Raw genomic sequence first — 16219 nt, 5'->3', positions numbered from 1 at the left:
AGAAAGTTGACCTCAGCCAACCACAACCCCCTAAGCTACAGCTGCCAGTTCGTTCAGTCCATTCATAACTAATAAGTCTGCTTTCACCTTAAAAATATTTTGGCTTTACAATAACCTTGGGCACAAAAGATAGACATGTTACTTTCCGATGATACAAATTTAAGCACCTTAGCTGGGCATGGTGGTTCATGCCCTTAATCCCAGCACTTGGGAGGCAAAGGCAGACAGATCTCTATAAGTTCCAGGCCAGCCTGGTCTACAAAGCAAGTCCCAGGACAGCCAAGGCTACACAAAGAACCCTGTCTCAAAAAACCAAAAACAACAACAAAGCTTTTTACAAGGGCTGGAGAGATGGCTTAGTGGTTAAGAGCACTGGCTGCTAGTCCAGAGGACCTGAGTTCAATTTCAAGCAATCACATAGTGGCTCACAACCATCTATAATGGGATCTGATGCCCTCTTCCGGCCTGCAGGCGTACTTGCAGACAGAGCACTCATACATTCAAACAAACAAACAAGCAAACAAAAAACAAATTTAAAAACCTTAAAGTGAAGTTTAGGTTACATAGGTTTCTAAAGTGAAAAAAGGCTTCAAAACTGAGGCTCCATTACTTGTCTGCCTAAATTTACTTATGAAAAAATCAGGCCTTGCTTTTCCTAGAAGAACTGGCCTCCCGCTGAGAAAGGCAAACTCACAGACATAGTTAACCCTGCTCACAAGCCTCCTGCCAGAAAAGAAACTCTGAAAACAGGCTTCACCATAAAAACAAACTCATACTGTTGTGCCCAGATCGTGACCCCCAGAGAGACCACCAAGGACGAGCAAGCCGGAATGCAAAAGCAAGGTTTAATCGTGGATATCCAAAAGCAATACAAGCCTAGGCAGGGACTTCGTCCAATACATCCAATGCAGTGGAGGCTGGAGGAAGCGCCCACCTGTCTGCAAGCTCAGTTTTTAAAGGGAAAAGTCACAAGGTTACAACATTTAGGGGTGCTAGTACGGGTACAATTCTGATTGGCTTGTGTCTAGGAATTCCAGAAATCACAATTCAGTTTTCCTTCTAAGGAAGTAGTTGCCCACCACCATTTTTCATTGGCTGCCCCCAGATGGGGGCATCTGGTGATTACCCAGTTACTATGGAAACTAGGGTTGGGACATTCTATGGTCAAGCAGTTGCCTAGGGGGTCAGGGAGAGGACATTCCATAGTCCAGCAGCCATTACCTCCTGACTACCTTGTGACTCTGTACTTTTACACTTCCTGGTTTCTGGAATCTGAACTGACTGGTTTCAGTAACTAATGGCCTATTCCCAAAAGGAGAAATCTTAGGCCTTAATTTTGGGGTGAAAGCATTTCTAAGATAGCTCATTTTGGTCTCACATTTCCCCCTTCTCATGTGCCTAATGGAACCCAATCATGGGTTTTGGACAGTTAGCTCCTAAGTATCCCTCTCTAATAATGGCCATGTATAGTTAGCCATCTTGTCTCTATGCCAGGGAGTTTTCTTTTGACCCAGCATTTCAGCCTTTTCTGAACAGGGAATATGGGTGACGTTCTCTTCTGGAACTGCTTCGAGCTGGCATTGGGGCGCCGATATCAGGGGGCCCCAAAAGGCTGAAAAGCTAGTCAAAGACTGGGCAAGGGGGCATTTGTCAGAAGATGTAGCTGCCTGACCCCATAGGGACAGGGAAGAACCATGTTAGCTGGGCTGGTCCACGTCAGCTTTTAGCAAGTCTGGAGCTCACAGTCGTCTAGAGCACACAGTCGTCTGGAGCAGTGGAGTCAGCGACTGAAACCTGGAGGTGACTGCCAGCTGAGTAGAAATCTGTTGAGACAAATTTAAACTAGGAACAGAAGTTAAAATTTATGAACTTATTTGGAACCCTTAGGTCCATACCCTTAGTAATGGGAAAAGCAGTAGTCCCAAGACCAGGAGAGAGGAAAAATACCATCTTTAGGAATACTTATCTGGGGTCCTTTCAACCTCTGTGAAATGGGTCTAGGTTTTTATGGCTCTTTTGATCCTTTGAGGCCTACTTACAAAATGACATAAAAGTTTTAGATACATTAGTATTACCAATCTGTACTGAAATCCATATTGTAGACAAAGCAGATAATGGGTATCTTATAAAACAGCAGAAGTGGACTCATACCTTTGAGTCCCAACAAGAACTACAGATTTGGGTTAAAAGCTTGTGCATTTTCCTTCTGTCCAGAAAGCCAGGTATAAATTGGACAGAGATTTTTGACCTGATGAGAAGCACTTTTAGGTTTACATTTAGACATATTTAGATGACATCTAAAACAAATCCAAAATGTTGAGCTTGTGACTGAACAGTAAGTAGTCATTGCTCTACCAGCTCATCAGGGCTCCTAAATGTTAAGCTCTGAACCATAGAACAGGAGAGTAATCTGAAACATATCTCATTTTAGACTCATATCTGAACCGTTATGACTTACTTAAACTTTTATATCTTAGAACATTTTACTAAAAGTGAGCTAACAAGCTAGCTATGGCCTTGCAGAAGGATCTGGTTGATGCTGCCATGCTGACAAAGTTAGAGCTAGCCTAGCCATCAGTACTATCAGAGATCTGAGAAGGATAAACTATATCTGAGTGCAGACCAAGAAGCTTCCAATCCTATAAATTACAGGGATCAATCCCTACCCAGGTCTCCACAGCATTGGAGGCACCAGTCAGAACAGCATCAATCTTCTTCCGCCATCAGGTCCATAAGGCAGAGTATTTTTCCTGTGGAATAGGCACATGGAAGACTGACCTTGATCACGCAAAAGGGTGCAATCAATTCCAGTGTCCTACTGCTTGTCCACAGTCTGGGCTGGGTCCTGGTGGCTGGCGTTGCATTTGGGCATCTTGCCCTGTGGTCAGCGTTGTCATATTTCAGGCAGAGACGTTGTGGTGCCTCGTACGTAATCTTCTTTGGAGACCTTGGGTCACTGCTAGGATCTGGAAGCCTGTCTGATATAGTAAGCTTTTAGATCAACATTTAAATGCCATATTCTGCAGATCTCTGAAGTATGAGGGCTGTCCAGGCATATCTGAATAGACAAACTTTGTTTCTAATTACTTGTTTCAAGCTCAACCCCAAAAACATATGCAAGAGACTGAGTAAATGAGTAAACTTACATGAGTACTTACTTACCCTGACTACAATTAAAAAACTTGATTACTTATGACTGACTATTTATGTTCTCTAACAATCTACAAAAGTAGCCTAAAAACAATGCTTTTAAGTTGAAGCTCTTCTAGCATCAAATACAGGTTCAGTAAAGAAACCAAAACAAAATATCATTATACAACATTCTTAAGCCTGAACGTACCTTGGGTAAGAAGAAACATTTTTTAAGCCATTGGTTTTTAACTATAAAAACTGTTCTTAAAAGACTGAGATCTCTCAAATGTCTTCCACCACTGCAACTAGACTCTTTTTTGGAACTCTAGTCCTGCCATACATTTGCAAACCTCAGCTGTTTCCTATGATTCCTTTATGTTGCAAAGTTTGGCTGCCAGAGCAAGGTAGATTCCTGTGAATAAAAGCATTGATGTGCAGCTTTAATATTAATCAAATACCTTATTTATTAAACATATGTTGCCATCTATTTAAATTCTCTAGAAACTTGCTGTTGAACACTTGGTAAAGACATAAGTATTAGGTGTTAACCCGAGTAGATCTTTATAACCTTAGTAAAAGATGGCTACCAGCCACATGGCTGCCCATGAGATCACCAGCCAAGATAGAGGGAGCCACGTGGTTGCTGTTTAAAGCTCGTTTTTCTAAACAATAATTACTTGCACACATACACACAGTTGGATCCAAGTTACACACACACATACATACAGTTAAAGCTTGCTTACATTTTCAAGTCACATGCCTGTATACATACACACATAAGCAGTTTGCAGAATCATTAGCCATTCTTAAGATGAAAACCAACCGGAATCAACTTTTAAATTCAGTATTTGCAGGTATAAGAAACCATAACAAACAGTTTACATCACATCCCCTCTGACCTTCTACAACCTTCCATGTACCCTCAGTCCGTTCCTTTGATCCCTCAGACATTTACTCCAGACAAATTCCACTTTTTCTTTTCCTTCAAAACAGAAACTCTTACCAAAATCTTTCTTGTGATTTCCCTCAGTACTCTAAATTATATTGTAAAGTTACAATATTTTAAACAAGAACAGAAATACATGCATATACCATAACAAGAATAACTCAATTTGCATCAGCACTGTACCGCAGACAAGAAACTGTTGGTGACATTCCATTCTTGGAGCCAGACTTTGATCAGGTTTTAGCCCCAGGGCAGGTCTTGGGAGCCCCACCCAACAGCTTGGAAGAGGAGGACGGGGAAAGCGGGGGGAAAGCATGCACCATGGAGACAAAAGATTGCTGTTAACTTCAGATTTTCAAGAACACGAGAATGACAGACTGAAAGTGACTCCACGCCCTGGCTGGGCCCACAGACCTGTAGGCCACTCCTCAGCTGTGACCCTGGAGGGGCAGTTAGTTCTCCACCAGCCCCCACACTGAGCTCCTTGAGGCTCCTGCTGGCTCCTGCCAGCTCTGCCCCATGTCCACACAGGAACCCAGCCAGAACCTGCCGGCCATATCTGGGCCCCACAGTGCTCACAGCCCGCTCTAGCACAAAGCCATGCCTAGTTCCCATGCAGCCAAGCCTCTACTCCACAGCCTTTTGAGCGAGCTGGGGCCCGAACCCGCTGCATCTAGGCCCCGTGATGCTCACGGGCCGCCTAGCCCTCTCAGCGGCGCCCTGGGTCCCGAAGTAGCAGCTGTGCAGCCGCAAGCTTTCTGCTGCCTGCTGCCTGTGCTCTGGTCAGAGAGAGCAAGGAAGCAATGTTAGGTTAGTCTGTGCCAGTTCAACCACTGAAGGGGTCTCCATCCCTTCGGCTGGCAATCGGCCCACAAGTCCCAATGCACACACAAGCTCAGGCATAAAACACTCACACATGTGGCCACAGTTCTCACACATTTATACATTTATGAAGGTATAACAAATAACACTGACGAACAAGATAGGCAGACAAAAAGGAAGAACAAGGGCCCTACAGATGGTCCAGGCAGACGAGAGTCCGGAGAGGGAGCCTCGATAATGCCAAAGACCTACAGATGGGACAGGGACAATTCAACAGAGTCTCCCGATCCCCAGATGGATCCAAACAGATGGACCCCTCATGGGCATCTCCCGATCCCCAGACGGATCCAAACAGACGGACCCCTCACGGGCATCCTAACAGACGGACCCCTCTCGGGCGTCCTATGATGGCGGGACCTGTAAGGACCCCCGCGTCCTGATGAGGGGTTGGAACGTCTTCCAACTCCTCCAGCGTCACCTTACAGGCGCGTCCGCCAAGGTGAGCCTGTCAGATTCAACCGCCGGCTTCAGATAAGAAAAGAAAAGCAAAGACAAGAAAACGGAGCGCTCTTACCTATCGGTGCAGATGGACCTCCGGAGCTCTTAGGGGTCCCGGCGGGGGGTCTCTGGGGATCCCGGACGGGCCCCCAAATGTTGTGCCCAGATCGTGACCCCCAGAGAGACCACCAAAGACGAGCATGCCGGAATGCAAAAGCAAGGTTTAATTCTGGATATCCAAAAGCAATACAAGCCTAGGCAGGGACTTCGTCCAATACATCCAACACAGTGGAGGCTGGAGGAAGCGCCCACCTGTCTGCAAGCTCAGTTTTTAAAGGGAAAAGTCACAAGGTTACAACATTTAGGGGTGCTAGTACGGGTACAATTCTGATTGGCTTGTGTCTAGGAATTCCAGAAATCACAATTCAGTTTTCCTTCTAAGGAAGTAGTTGCCCACCACCATTTTTCATTGGCTGCCCCCAGATGGGGGCATCTGGTGATTACCCAGTTACTATGGAAACTAGGGTTGGGACATTCTATGGTCAAGCAGTTGCCTAGGGGGTCAGGGAGAGGACATTCCATAGTCCAGCAGCCATTACCTCCTGACTACCTTGTGACTCTGTACTTTTACACTTCCTGGTTTCTGGAATCTGAACTGACTGGTTTCAGTAACTAATGGCCTATTCCCAAAAGGAGAAATCTTAGGCCTTAATTTTGGGGTGAAAGCATTTCTAAGATAGCTCATTTTGGTCTCACAATACTATCATGTTACTGTTACTGACTAAAAATTTCCTTTTATTGTTCCTTTATCTTAAAAACAAAACAACAACAACAACAACAACAAAAAACCCTTGTTTTTCAATGACTGCTCAATAATCGAATAGTAAATGATTGAATGTTTCCAAAAAGAAAAGATTTAAGGTTTGTGCAAGTTGTAAGGGTCTGAGAAAGTGAATTAAGGAATATAAAAATAAGAGAAATGATAAAATTTTAAGGTTCCCTCAATTGAGTTCTAATAAGCTGTTAATCTGGTCTTGGTAACAGAGCACTGCATACTAAAGCCTCTTAGAAAATAGTAAAATTATCATAGTCCCAGGCTCAAATTTTTAGTCGTCAGCTTTGGTTCTTTTCTTCCCTTCCTTTCCCTTCTTTTCCCTTCCCTTCTCTCCCTTTCTCTCCTCCCCCCCTTCTCTTTCCTGCTCTCTCTGGTTTTTTGAGACAGGGTTTCTCTGTGTAGCTCTTGCTGTTCTGGAACTCACTCTGTAGATAAGGCTGGACTCAATCTCAGAGATCCTCCTGCCTCTGACTCCTGAGTGCTGGGGTTAAAGGCTTATACCACCACACCCAGATCTTTGGTTATTTTCTAAGTACAGATGAAAAAGTACTTCTCGTTGTGCTGGAAACACTTCTATCCAGTCTGTATCTGCTCAGCCTTCTGTCCAGGAGGAAAGACCACTGTGCTTTTATCCCAGAACCATCTTTTGGGTCTTCAAGAAATTCTTCCCCTTTGTTCTCCTCCTGTCCAGGAACTTTACCTCCTGTCCATGATTTTACCATATTGATGACTCTTCAGGCCTTATTTTGCTATGGGTCAAAGGCATAAATCTGCTCAAGCTGACTGCAGACACTTGCTAACTTCTATGACAGGACAAGACAGTGCAGAACTTCCTCCATCTTGTATTCTTGCTGAGGACATTTTAGGTTTAATTAGAATTTGATTTTCTTGATGGGGTATCCTGTAGAAAATTACTAAATTTATTCTAGGAACCCAGGGTCAACACCACCCAGCTAACCACTTAGCTTCTGTCAAACTGCTTGCTTGCGAAAAACCTCCCCAGCAGTTGCTGAGATACTAGGATGTGATTTTGGCCTTTAAAAGCCCCTTGCTCTAAGTGTTTATCTCTAAGTCAAATTTCTAGTTTTAGATCTACCTTTAACTATTAACTCAGCGGGGGCTGGAGAGGTGGCTCAGTGGTTAAGAGCACTGGCTGTTCTTCCAGAGGTCCTGAGTTCAATTCCCAGCAACCACATGGTGGCTCACAACCATCTGTAGTGAGATCTGGTGCGCTTTTCTGGCTTGTGTACATAATAAATAAAATAAATCTCAAAAAAAAAAACCCCTATTAACTCAGAACTAAAGAGTTCCAACTTACAGGTACATCCAGCTGTGACAGAAGTTGCCTAGCCAAGTTGCCTATCGACCAAGCACACTTGCCAGAAATGGTGGGAGCAGAGACAGCTTGGTGGGATAAGGGTCAAAGGGATAAAGAGGCAGTTTTATTTTCAGAGAAGGATGAGACGGAGAAGAAAAAAGTCCTTACCTTTCCCTTCTGTCCCTAGTCTATATCTGTCCCTCACATTTACACTCAGCTGACAGACACCATCTAGGAATCAACTCTGGCCCTGAAACTGCTCCAAAATGGGCTTTCCTCACTAGCCCCAGGTGGTCCTGAAGAACCAGTGAGCCCCTTTAGACTCACCGAAAACCAATGTGAACCAGTCCAGCCATGTGAAAAGAGAACTGGCTCGTGAATTCCATTCTCCAATGGCCAGCTCCAGAACTCTTCTGTGCTTCCTTGGGCCTCTAGCTCCTACACCCACTCTGCCCCCTGGTCTCTACCCTTCTCATAATAATGTGATTGCTTCCTTTCTCTTAGGGGTTTTCAGGCAAAATTACTGGAAGGTCAGTAAACCAGATGTTTCTCATGGAATTTCCTCAGGTCTCCTACAATCACCTGCAGGCTTCAGCCCCTGCTTGGGACCTGCATTCCAGACTCCCCTCTTCTCAAGCCCCAAACCAGAGGTCTCATTGTCCCTTATCATCAAGAGACTGGTATGTTAGATCCAAATCATCATCATCAATGGGCTGTTCGAGCACACACACACACACACACACACACACACACACACACACACACACACTGTGTCATGGAAAGTCATTCACATCCAGGCACTGCATCCACTTGGAAACAATTTATTATAATAGGTGATAAAGAGACAGAAAAGACAGGAAGGAGAGAGAGAAAGAGAGGTGTATGCAACATAAAAGTAACACGCTTTAAAATAATATTCCCCAACACACACGACAGTGCTGGTGACAGTCCTAAACTTTGGCCAAGTAAACAGAAGGGTTGTTTCAAGGTAAGTTTCTGTTTAACAGATCTCGTAAAGTAGGTCTCTGTTTCCTAGGGATCCCCTTAATCCTACAGGAACCTTCCTTAACCTTCCTCCAATGGTCAACTCCCTCCACTAGGGTGTCTAGTTTCCAGTCAGTCTGTATCAGCTCAGATTCTGCCCTGCAGACTGTCATATACAATCTGCTTGCTTTTCTCTCTCCTCTCCCTCCCCACAAGATGGTCTTGGCATTTTGATCCCCAATAAATCTTTGTACCCATGGAGTGGTTTAGTTCTGTAGTTTCTTTTTGCCATCACTTACAGAGTGGCTGAAGAGCAGCCTTAAGGGAACTTTGTATCCAGGTGTTCTGCCTTGAGTGCTACAATGTCAGTATCTTGACTGTGATTGTATTGTTCAATGTATTATTTCACTGTGTGAGAACTCTGGAATTACATTAAATTAAAAACATTGGCGGTGGTTTGAAAGAAAATGGCCCCGAAAAGGGAGTGGCACTATTAGGAGGTGTGGCCTTGTTGGAAGAAGTGTGTCACTGTGGGGGCGAGCTTTGAGGTCTGTTTTGCTCAAGCTTCACTCAGTGTGACAGTCAGTCAACTTCCTGTTGCTTGCAAGATGTAGCACTCTCAGCTCCAGCACCACATCTGCCTGCAGTCTGTCATGTTCTCCATCCTGATGATAATGGACTGAACCTCTGAAACTGTAAGTGAGCCACCCCAATTACATGTTTTCTTTAGAAGAGTTTCCATGGTCATAGTGTCTCATCATGGTAATAAAAACTTAACTAAGACAACATTGAAACAGACAAACAAAAGTTGTTGCATTTGTATTTTATACCCAAAGGTCCACAACAAGATAGAACTCAGTGAAGATCCTGTAATGTCCATGTCAGCCTACAGAAGCTGAATTAATTTTGGTGTCTGCCTTCAAGATTTCGCCTTGGCTTGAGTTGTGAGATATACTCTCTTCCTTCTCAGTTTTTAAAATCTACTTACTGTCTAGAGCGATGTGGTTCATACTCACTGAAAGAGGCAAATGAACATTTCTTGTTCGAGGACCCATTATGTAGTCCATTTACCTCTATAGCCTCCAAACCAAGATAAAAGAAGACTTTTCCAATAAAAGGGAACAATATTATTTTCAGATATTATTTCGGTATTATTTCATAGGAGACAGGTCATATGAATTTTTTATTTTTATTGAAAAATTCAATGTACAACTTGATTGTGAAAGAAAAAACAAAGCAAAGTGGCCCATCCAGAGGCGTCTGGGAGAATCTAGAGTAAGGAGTAGAAGTTGTGGACTAGACCTGGCCAGCAGACTGGACTTGGCCATGAGAGGAGAGAGAGAGGAAGAACAGAGGGAGCAAAGGAGACCAAGAGAGAGAGAGAGAGAGAGAGAGAGAGAGAGAGAGAGGGATGTGGTTGGTATATTGTGCACCCCAATAAACTTATCTGGGGTCAGAGAACAGAACAGCCACTATATTAAACATAAAGGTTAGGCAGTGGCAGCACGCGCCTTTAATCCTAGCATTCCAGAGGCAGAGATCCATCCGGATCTCTGTGAGTTCAAGTCCACACGGGAAACAGTCATGGTGACTCACACCTTTAATCCCAGGGAATGATGGCAGGAAACAGAAAGGTATATAAGGCGTGAAAACCAGGAACTAGAGCTAGTTAAGCTTTTAGGCTTTTAGGAGCAGTTCAGCTGAGATCCATTCGGATGAGGACACAGAGGCTTCCAGTCTGAGGAAACAAGATCAGTTGTGAAGTTGGCAAAGTGAGGTTGGATGTGGCTTGTTCTGCTTCTCTGATCTTTCAGCGTTCACCCCAATACCTGGCTTTTTTTTTTTTTTTTTTTTTTTTTAATAAGAACGTTTAAGATTTATGTTACAGAGGAAGGAGAGAGGGGGTCAAGTGGACAAAGAGGGCGCATGGCCGAAATGTAGGGTTCCATAGGAATGAGAAGCCAGGGGAAGGGACACTCTTGAGCTGGAGAAGTTTAGGATGGGGGCGCGGTGAGAAGAGAAAAGCTAAGAGGAGCCACAAGGACTTTGTGAGCCTAGAGGCCAGCATGTGCTTTGGGATGCGAATAGGCACCATAACCATTTATCCCTGGGTTCTTTAGAACCTGATAATCAGTAGTTCAAGGTCATCTCTGGCTGTATACCACGTGTGAGGCCAGCCTGCATCGAATGAGGAGGCCCTATTTGAAAATGAAAAAACAAAACCAAAACACCAAACGTGCATGATATATAAACATCCAAGTAAACATATCAACCGTGTTGCCGTTGCTGCCTCCATGGGAAGGAGAGGGTGGAAAGGACCTGGAAAGTGAACAAGTAACTCAAGAGGGGCCTCATATTGGATACTGATAGTAGCCTTTGAACGAGTGTGGTTAACTCGGCCTTGGCATCACAGGCGATTAAAGGGGGAAGAGGAAGTAAGCGAGGCTGCTTACAAGGAACGGAAAGCTGGGCAGACCGTGTAAATAACAGATGAGCCGCAGTGGCGTGTGAGAAAGGCTCTGGACCCAGGCAAGGCTTTCCGCTCACCCTCCAACAAGCCCTCTGCGCACGCGGTAATTTATTTATTATGTATACAGTGCACATATCCCTGGAGACCAGAAGAGGGCACCAGATCTCATTACAGATGGTTGTGAGCCACCATGTGGTTGCTGGGAATTGAACTCAGGACCTTTGGAAGAGCAAGCAGTGCTCTTAACCACTGAGCCATCTCTCCAGCCCCTAGTCTCGTTTTCTTATACTCTAAAACCACAAGGTGGGCGGGTAAGCAAGCAAGATGTTCCCGAAGTTTACACGGCAGTCGGCAGGTTGTTAAGGGCAGTGCCACATTGTTTCAGCTGTTTCTCCAGGTCATTCTGCTTCAGGGAGCGAGTGAAGTCTTTCATGCTTGGCAAATAGGCAGGACAAGCAGTGCTCTCAGCAAATCACTAGACAAATCAATAAATCAGAATCGACTAATTGGTCTTTTCTACATTTTTCTACTTCATCACTAGGAATAGCTTCATTCTCTGACAGGGTCTCGAGTTTCCCAGGCAGGCCTCAAACTTACCAGGTAGTAGAGCGTGACCTTGAACTTCTGACCCTCCTCACTCTACTTCCTGAGTATTGTGATGACAGATGGAAGCTGTTACTCGAAGCCATTATTTTATTTTTTATTTTTTTTTGTTTTTTGAGACAGAGTTTCTCTGCGTAGCTTTGCGCCTTTCCTGGAACTCACTTTGGAGACCAGGCTGGCCTCAAACTCACAGAGATCCGCCTGCCTCTGCCTCCCCAGTGCTGGGGTTAAAGGCGTGCGCCACCACCGCCTGGCGAAGCCATTATTTTATTAGTCAAATTGCTTAGCCCTGGGTGTGGAAGATAAGAACTATGTATTAGGAACGTCAAATTCATTGGTGTGCAGAGCGGAAATAACCTGAAGGGAGTTTATGTCATTACTGACGGCTGGTTCCCCCATTCTCTTCCCTGCCTGGATCAGGGTACATCCTGGACTCAGCAGAAGGCACATCAGGCGAATGGTAAAGATCATGTTATCACTCCCCCCAAAAGCAGGAAAGCAGTTGCTGCTGCCTCTCATCAGGGTTGCTGATTGGGGTTCGTGGCTTATGTGTAAAACCCAGTGTCCAGATGGAACAAGCCGATTGTCAGGGTTTCCTAGCTGCTTTCGATATTATGTGACTAGGGTGTGTTATTCTAAACAAGTAAAAAGGGAACTCGGAGCATGCTGGGAACATGGGAACAAAGGCCAGTGGAAGAAACAATAAAACCAGAGCTCTTAAAACCCATAGCAACTATGGAGGGTCTCCACAGCACATGACTGATGTCCTACCAGGACAAAGGTGATTTCCACTCAGCATATTTAACTCATTATTTCTTCTTCTCCTCCTCCTCCTTTCCGAGACAAGGGTTTTCTCTTTGTAGCTTTGCGCTTTCTGAGAACACTCTGTAGCGCAGGCTGCCTCGAATCACTAAAAGATCATACGACTGCTCTGCTCCGAGTGCTGGGATTAAAGGTGTGCACCACCACCACCCGGTTTGTTTTGTTTTTCTAGGTCTTTCTTTTCTCTTTTTCCCCCTTGAGACAGGGGCTTACTATGTAGCCCTTGCTGGCTTGGAACTCTCTGTGTCTACAATCTGGCCTCAACCTTGTAGAGATCTGCCTGCCTCTGCCCTCCAGAGTGCTGGGATGAAAGGCGCAGTGCCACCACACCTGGCCTATATTAATGCTTTTGTTTTGATTTGAACACAGGGTCTCTCACTATGTAGCTCAAGCTGATCTCAAGCTCATCTGCTTGATTACATTATGTGAACGGTCACACCACATTGCACACAGACAGGAGTAAGAGGCCTCCGCTGGTAAAGGTGCTTGTCACCAAACCTGAGGACCTGAGTTTGATCCTGGGAGCCTTCATGGAAGGAGACAATCAACTCCTGTTTAACCTGAAATTCGCATGGAGAAAGACCAGTTCCACAATTACCCAACTAAAACAAGTTTTATTTTAGAGCTGTACCTGGTACTAACCAGCCAACTGTCTCCCTCTAAATCAGGATTTTAGAGAACAGCCCCTGTAGGCCTTGTGGGGTCCTTTTTATGGGGGAGAGGTAGAAGATTAACAGCTTTAAGCATGTGTACAGGGGTGAGAGTATTGGCTGTTAGAATTTGTTAGAAAAACACAAGGAAAGAAGATAAGGATGTACAGCATATAAACGGAGTCACATGTTTTGCAGGTTACATCAGATTTAAGAAACAGAAACTTATTCTTAAATAATAGAAACCTATTTTTGGGCCAGGCAGTGGTGGTGCACACTTTGATCTCAGCACCCAGGAGACAGAGACGGGGTGGGTGGGTAGGGTGTGGGTGTGGGGTGAGGGTGGGGTGAGGGTGGGGTGAGGGTGGGTGGATGGGAGGGAATATCTCTGTGAGTTCCAGAACTCTGTCTTGAAAAAACAAAAAACAAAAAAAAAAAAAACAAAAAAAAAAAAGAGAAAAAGAAAAAAGAAAAAGAGACATTTTGTAAAGTATAATGGGCTTCTTAATTTGGAAGTGTTAATCCCACTGATCGAGAATAAGACCACCCACTTCAGGCCACTCCGTCTAGCTGCAGGGAATCCAATAAACACACACACACACACACACACACACACACACACACACACACACACACACTACATACATCCACAAGACAAATACACACAAATATAAATAAAAACAAATCTTACAAAACAAAACAAAAACCATCTATTCAAAGACACACAATGACACACACAAAGAATGAAGTAGACTTCTTTCTCCCCACCTCCCCTTTTTGAGACAGGGTAGCTCAAGCTGGGATCACAGTGTGACCCACCACACCCAGACATGTCTTTCTAATTCCTTTCCCTCAGATAACCATTTGGAGTGAGCTCTTCCAGTGATTCCAAAGCATAGCTTTGGTTTTTGCTTTAGCAACATTGGTAGCTGTGTGTAATTACTATATCATGAATGTGCTGACCATCACACAAATGAAAATTTAAATACAGATACAATTTGGTTTAAAATCTGTGATGAGCATGCACTTTGAGGAACTGTGTGATTAGACGCCTTGATTTCATTCTTTTGCACAGGAGAAGCTGGTTGGGCCAGTTTTTCTTGGTTTACAGAGCATTCCTGGCACAGCTCACCTTTCCCAAAATTCTTTCTTTCTGTTTTCAGTTTATTTACTTTGATTTTCTATGCATTGGTGTTTTGCCTGCAGGTACTTCTGTGTGAGCATGTCAGCTCTTGGAGTTACAGACAGTGTTGAGCTGACTGTGGTTGCTGGATTTGAACCCAGGTGGGATTCACATGAACCCGGATGGAAGAACAGCCAGTGCCCTTAATGGCTGAACGATCTCTCCAGCCCTCCCACCACCAAATTCGTATCTACCCATCAAAAACAATCTTTGTAGTAGCTGTATATTTTTGCCCAGCAATGCTAGGGCAGATGACTTTCTTATGTTTTTTCTTCGTAGGAAAAAAAGTCAACCCATGTTGGCCTCTAGTAGCTCTGATGGGGTGGAAACAAAGGCTGCCTCTGCCAGGTCAAGAAATACTTGTCATTTAAAAAGGAATTTTAGCCAGGAGTGGTGGCGCACGCCTGTAATCCCAGCACTCGGGAGGCAGAGGCAGGCAGATCTCTGTGAGTTTGAGGACTGCCTGGTCTACGAGCTAGTTCTGGGACAGCCAGGACTACCCAGAGAAACCCTGTAACAAAACAAAAAAGTAATTTTAATGTGGCATACCTATGATATTTTGATGTGTATACATCATTAGATTTTGCACATCCTTCTTTACCCATTGCCCTCTCCCATCCCTCCTTGGTCCTCCTAGTGCCCTTTCTTAACGGTCCTCCTCCTGTTCTCACACTGAATGTACACACACATACTCCTACCTTCAGGTCTAGAGCTGCATGTGAGATAAAACACACATCATCTTCTTTCTTACCCCTATGTCTGCTCTTGTTTCCTCTGCCCCCCTTCTCCTCCCCACATGGCCCTCTTTGGTCTTCACGCCATGTACATTGGAACACAGGAACTTTTACAAGTGGACACTTAGAATATCAAAGCAAGTTTGGTGTGGTGGTTCACACACGTGATCCCAGTACGCTGGAGGCTATGGCAGGAGAGTTGCTGTGAGGCTGAGGCCAGCCTGAAGATTTTAACCTGGCTCTGCTTCCTGAGTGCAAAATGACCAGCTGGTCTTCTGCTTCTGTTTATGCCTTCAATGCCAGGACCGTATATGTCAGTGGTTCTCAACCTTCCTAATGCTTTGGCCCTTTAGTACAGTGGTAACACCCCCCAACCCCATCATAAAATTATTTTCTTTTTTTTCCTTTCTTTTTTTAAAGATTTATTTATTTATTATATATACAATGTTCTGTTTTCAAGTATGCCTGCAGGCCAGAAGAGGGAGCCAGATCTCATTACAGATGGTTGTGAGTCACCATGTGGGTGCTGGGAATTGAACTCAGGACCTCTGGAAGAACAGCCAGTGTTCTTAACCTCTGAGCCATCTCTCCAGCCCATAAAATTATTTTCGTTTCTACTTCATACTGTAATTTTGCTACTGTTATGAATGTTAGGTGACCCCTGTGAAAGGGCCACTCAACCCCCAAAGGGGTTGTGACCCACAGCTTGAGAACTGTTGGTATATATGTATGTCCCTTTGAATGGGGTTCACAGCTGAAGATGTTACCTCGGGTCTCAGAAGAAACTTGGGAATTTTGAAAAACCGTGGTTGGGAAGGTCGGGAATGCCGGAGGAAGTGGTTGGGAGGAGGCCTCGAGGTCTCATAGCCTAGTCTTGCTTCTTGGTCACGCTACGCTCTGACTTGGGATGCTGTGTGACCCGTCGGCCTCCGGATTCTTTAGCCATGCCTTTCCCGCCATGCTGAGATGCAGCCGCATTCCCTCCCCCCACACAAATGTAAGCCAGCAGAAGCCCCTTCTGGCTTACATTGCCTTTTATCAGTTATTTAGTTACAGCTACGAGAAAGGGATGTAATGAAGTGCCTTCAGAGAAGACGCAAGCTGTCCTGGCAAATAAAAAACTCCGAGCGTATTTCTTCACAACAATGAAAGAAAAGAACTTGAATCTGTAAGCCAAATGGGGTGGTACACATCTGTAATCCCAGCCCCCGAGAGGCTGGCA

The sequence above is a fragment of the Peromyscus leucopus genome, chromosome 8a (assembly GCF_004664715.2).
Source record: "Peromyscus leucopus breed LL Stock chromosome 8a, UCI_PerLeu_2.1, whole genome shotgun sequence".
Classification (NCBI taxonomy): Eukaryota; Metazoa; Chordata; class Mammalia; order Rodentia; family Cricetidae; genus Peromyscus; species Peromyscus leucopus.
Note: the sequence above shows the minus strand (reverse complement) of the source record.